We start from the raw sequence: 5,495 nt of genomic DNA on the forward strand, positions 1-5,495 counted from the left end.
AGATAGATAGACAGATAGATAGACAGACAGATAGATAGATAGATAGATGATAGACAGATAGATAGATAGATATTTAGATAGATAGATAGATAGATAGATAGATAGATAGATAGATAGATAGATAGATAATTTATTTTTGAAACAGAAATTTCGTATTTTGTAAATATTTATAACAGTATAAATCTGTCATTTTTGACCAATTTAATGCATCCTTGCGGAATAAAAGTATAAATAAATGAATAAATAAATGAATATATATGAGCAATATCACTCCAGTACGAGAGCGATGCCGGCTCTATATCAGCATGGCTGTGATTAGGCCAGAGGCACGAGGCCGCAGGCAATCACAGCCGCTGATATAGAGCCGGTACCGCTCGAGTACTCGAGTGATATTGCGTTTATACAACAGTTCGATGGAACATGCGTGTAATTAAACAAGAAACAACGGAGTGCCTAATAAAACACTCTTTTGTGCGGAACTACTTCCTTCCACCACGGATTCAAAGCTCAAGTTGACAGTTAAACATACGTCACTTTTAGAATTCGTATCAAGGGCATGTGCTGCTTCAGTTAGGTTATTAGTGAGAAATAATGAGGTTATAAGAGAGAAACAATGCGGCAAGATGTGCATCCAAATGAGAGAGAGAGAGACCACGAAGCTAGACGTTTCTTCTTATATTAACTAACGTACTCTACGATTAGCTCAGTGAATAATTAAAAAAAAAACATAGACCCGGCTAGAACAAGCGGAGTGATACAAAATTGTGAAAGGGCGTTCCTGTAGCGATACCAGTACAATGTATATACATTTTTTTTTTTTTTGAACAGTAATAGTTTTTTGTGAACATTTAAAAAACACATTGAATTTTAATAGCAACTGTAACATGAAAATAATTCTGTAATTAAAATTTTTTTTTTTATAAAAAATAATTTATTTACTCGATTAGAACACTACCACGGTACAGTAAATATCAAAATCTCTACCTAGTTCCCACATTTCCACTGTTGCACAGTATATACTGTACCATTGAGCCGCACAGCCCTACTTTGTCATCTCCTGTTTTTCATGCTGTAGGCGACTGGGTGCTTCTTCACCTTGAATAACTTTTACCAAGCGCTCATCCATCTATCCATATTCACAGCTCTCTCTCTTTCTTCCACTAAACAGTTGGCCCTTCCACTATTATTACCAAGTGTCCTTCAAACAATTCTTCCAGACGACCATCACTCATGTGAGCCATAAGCCTCGCTGCCACCAACGCATGACTTCCCATCACGCCGACGGCTGTATTGAGACGTTCCATCAGAACGCTGTCAGCAAAATGGAGGCAAATTGGCCACGAGTGTTCGGTAACGCCGGGAGGACGTGGATGCGAGGCGGCGTTCGGTCGCTGGATGAGGATGTGAGGGGGTGAGTTTTTATTTGAGCCTGAAGCTTGAGTCACAACATCAAATCCTTTCTAATCCTTAGTGAGTCATAGCGTAGATGCTAACAAAAAGAGGCTGTCTTCCCTCATTAGTGTGCACATGTTCAAAATCAACAACGCATCTAAAATTCCCGGAGTCATCGACAAGAAGTTGGCAGATGGTATCATCATATCCTATTGCACAATGGTGCCAGATTCTGCTCAAAATGTGAGATGAGAGGAACTACAAGTGTATTAAATGTAAATGTATTAAATGTATTAAACACCTTTATTTTGAATAAGAAAGCTACTGGAAAATACTGCGGCAACATTTATGTTTATAGCTGTTACGATTGTCAGCGATTGTTTATAGCTGTTACGATTGTTTGTTGTACTTTTTTGGCACTTTGAGATGATTTGTTTTTTTTTTTTGCTACTTTGTGTTCAAAATTTATTTTAACATTTTAAATTTATTACAAAAATGTATTTATTTATTATGATGGTGCTCAGTATTTCATTGTGCATGCTCAACTTTGCAATAAATGAAATGTGGAAAAAGTATTATAATTAATGTAGTATAAATTAACATAAAAATGTAGTGATTCCTAATCTCACATATAATATGAATTATTTTTAGTGTTATGAATTATTTTAGTACTTTAGTATTTTTAGTGAATTAGTATTTAGTATTTTTAGTGAATTATAAGTGTTTTGCTTTGTTTTGTTTGATTTTTTGTTTTAAGTTTAATCAAATTATTATTATTATTATTATTATTTAATATCGGCAATACTGGCCATAACATGAAAATAATTATTGGCTTATCTGTATCTGACATTTTAATATTAGTGCACCATTAAATAAATAAATAAACAGACAGACAGACAGACAGACAGACAGACAGACAGACAGACAGACAGATAGATAGAAAGACAGATAGATAGAAAACTAGTTCTTAAAACACTACTTCCATGTTTACTTTTATTTTGAACTGCAAATATGTGAAAAAAATAAAAATTATAATTCAACAAAATAAAATTGTAATTCTTACCATATTTTTAATATCAGTGCACCTTTAATAAGAGTAAACAAAAATATGTAAGAAAAATAGTCTTTAAAAAAAATTATTTTTACTCCAAATACTAGTTCTTAAAATGTTTAATTCCATGTTTACATTTGATTTGTAAATATTTGTATTAACATTTTATTTTTAAATAAAGTGTTCAGTGGCACATTAGGTTTTGCTATGGTGTTGGCATTGAGTTAGCACTGAGAACAACACAATGTTACTGTTTCCAAGTATAATCTTTCATAAATGATCAACGATTTCAAAATAAATGAAGGACTTGTCACCTACAGTAGAATTACATTATCATAAACAATAAAATGTTTCTTCCTTAAAGACACGGCTCCTGTGATTATTTTCTTTCTGCCATGACTCCCTTTCTTCTATGAAACAAAAAAGCTTTTTTGTTTTTGTTTAATGTCCATACAATGAAAGTCAATGGTAATCAAATAGTCTCCAAAATATCTTCTTTTGTGTTCTGCAGGAGAAAGAAACTCATGCAGGTTTGAAACGACGTGACGGAGAGTAAATGACGATAGAACTATTCCTTTAAAGTGACTATGGAGTATATACTTGCCTTACAGAAGGCTACAAAATGCTATCTGTAATTAGCTGATAGTGTATCCAGGTCCCTTTTATTCCTCGTGCGGTTTTGGTATCAGAGTGGGACACACTTGTGTCTCGGAGGTGTTGATGGATGGCTTAACACAATATATAAATTATATAACAGCGGGTAAACTCAATACACCCATTATTTCCCCATGCTTTTTATTTCACCCCTGCAGAAGCTACAGTAATTTATGCCTCCCCTTCTTCTTCTTCATCCGTTTGGATGAAGAAGAGAGATACAGCCCACTTTGCTGACAACTGCCACCGAAAAAACACATGCAGAAACAACAGTGGATGTTTTCTCAGCCTTCACGCATGTTTTATTCTAGGGGCGAGAAAAATCTGAATTTAATTAAAGGCGCGGGTATTGATTTAATTGTAGCAACAGTATGTTGATAACTCATGATTGATTGAGGGTTTCTAGATTGTCAGTGGGAGGTCCGGAGCAAAATAACGACTCCTGGGTTTTTCTTTTCCATTAGCTATCAATCTTTTCCCCCCTTTTATTTGGAAAATTAATTTTGTGTCACGCATAAAACGACACTCAAATCATCACAAGTCTCCTTTGGCAACCCTAAAGGTTGCTTTTTATTACAAATGAAGGCAGATCTGTTTAAATGTCAGAAAGAGAGAGAAAGTGGGGAAAAAAGAGCAGATGAGAGTGCAGCACACGCCTGAGCCAAGTTGGAGAGGCAAAAACGAACTTCCCAGAGATGGATATTCGTGAACTTCCTGTGCCTCAGAACACATGATGTGACACGAATGTCCAACGATGGAATTTCTCAGACTTGCTTTTCCAAAGATGAAACTTCACGATTTTTTAATAAAACGGTGAAGATGCACACTTTTGTTTAAGAGTTTGGGGTCAGTAAGATTATTCTTTTTTAAAAGAAATGAATACCTTTATTTAGCGTTAAACTCAAAACGAAAGGCTTTGTTTAAAAAGGTTTTAAATCAATGCTGCTCTTTTGAACATTCCATTTAAAGAATCCTGAAAAATTCTGTATCACGGTTTGCACAAAAACATGAAGCAGCACAACCGTTTTCAACATAGATAATAATAAACCTTTCTTTAACAGCAAATCAGCATATTAGAATGAATTCTAAAGCATCACGTGACACTGAAGACTGGAGTGACGACTGCTGAAAATTCAGCTTTGCATCACAGGAATAGATTATATTGTAAAAGATAAACAAATAGAAAACAATTATTTTAAATTGTTATAGCATTTTACAATATTACTGTTTTTAATGTATTTTTCTTATCAAAACAATGCGGCTTTGGTGACCACAAGACTTTATCAGTCTTGTCTTGTCCACAGTTAGTTGTTTAAGTCAATAAAGTGCTATAAATAACTCTTATAGACATCTCTATTTTCAATCAAATAAAACAATGCATAAGTTACGATGTTAATAATGCAATAACATTCTAAAATTATTAATATAAGCAATGTTTATTAAGGTAGAAGTAGTGTGCTACTATTCAAATGGATGGATAGATGGATGGATAGATGGATGGATGGATAGATGGATAGATGGATAGATAGATAGTCCCCACAGTACAGTTAGGATAGAAACACACCCACACACAGGTACACATCCATATGTATTCAAAAGTAAAAACCTGTTGGATTATAATTGAAAGTGATGCTCTCGTATAAAAGTTGTTTCTCAGTCTCGACATCCAGAGTGAAATGTACCGACATCTAGTTATCAATGTGACGGCTCTTTAATGTTCCGCCGTGTTTTGTGACTAGTGTAACATACGCCGCAATAAGCGACACTGTTCCCTGCAGCCTCGTGGATTTAATTAGATTTGATCACTTGTTGTTTTATGTCAGTAACTGCGGCTCTTGGCACTTTTCCTTACAAATTTGCTCCCTCTTGCACTCCATCCATTTTCCTTCCTTTCTTGCTCTCTGTGGTGGTTCTGTTGCTCTCCTTTGCTACCAAACCATTATAAACAGTAGTTGAGATGTGAAAAGACAACATAACCACAGCGCAATTGTTTGTATCCATGCGGAAATACTGAAAATTGCCTTAAATTAATCTAAAAGACATGTCCCTAGCAAAAATATGAAACCACTGAATAATTTCAACCAATGATTCCTAAATGTTTAGGAATTACCAAAAATTTAGATTTTTTTTTTTGCAAAATAATTTCAATTTATTAGGATTGAGGAAATTAACATTAATTTCTGTTATTAATGTGGACTGTTTAACCAGTTTAAGGGGGTAAAAAAGCACCTAAAATGATTCATTTTGATTCAATCAGAAAACAGTTAATTAGTTAAACATCATTAAAATGTTTTAAATAAAATATTACATTTACATTTAGACATTTAGCAGATGCTTTTATCCAAAGCGACTTACAAATGAGGACAATGGAAGCAATCAAAATCAACAAAAGAGCAAT

At 34.1% G+C, this 5,495-nt stretch overlaps 1 protein-coding gene across 1 annotated transcript in view; it reads left to right on the forward strand.

Annotated features, from left to right (window-relative positions):
• The window catches only part of LOC107659470 (probable ATP-dependent RNA helicase DDX4), an 18,045-nt gene that overhangs the window by 10,680 nt on the left and 1,870 nt on the right, over positions 1 to 5,495 (forward strand). The window lies entirely within an intron of this gene.

This window comes from Sinocyclocheilus anshuiensis, unplaced genomic scaffold (assembly GCF_001515605.1).
Source record: "Sinocyclocheilus anshuiensis isolate Anshui unplaced genomic scaffold, SAMN03320099.WGS_v1.1 scaffold387, whole genome shotgun sequence".
NCBI lineage: Eukaryota > Metazoa > Chordata > Actinopteri > Cypriniformes > Cyprinidae > Sinocyclocheilus > Sinocyclocheilus anshuiensis.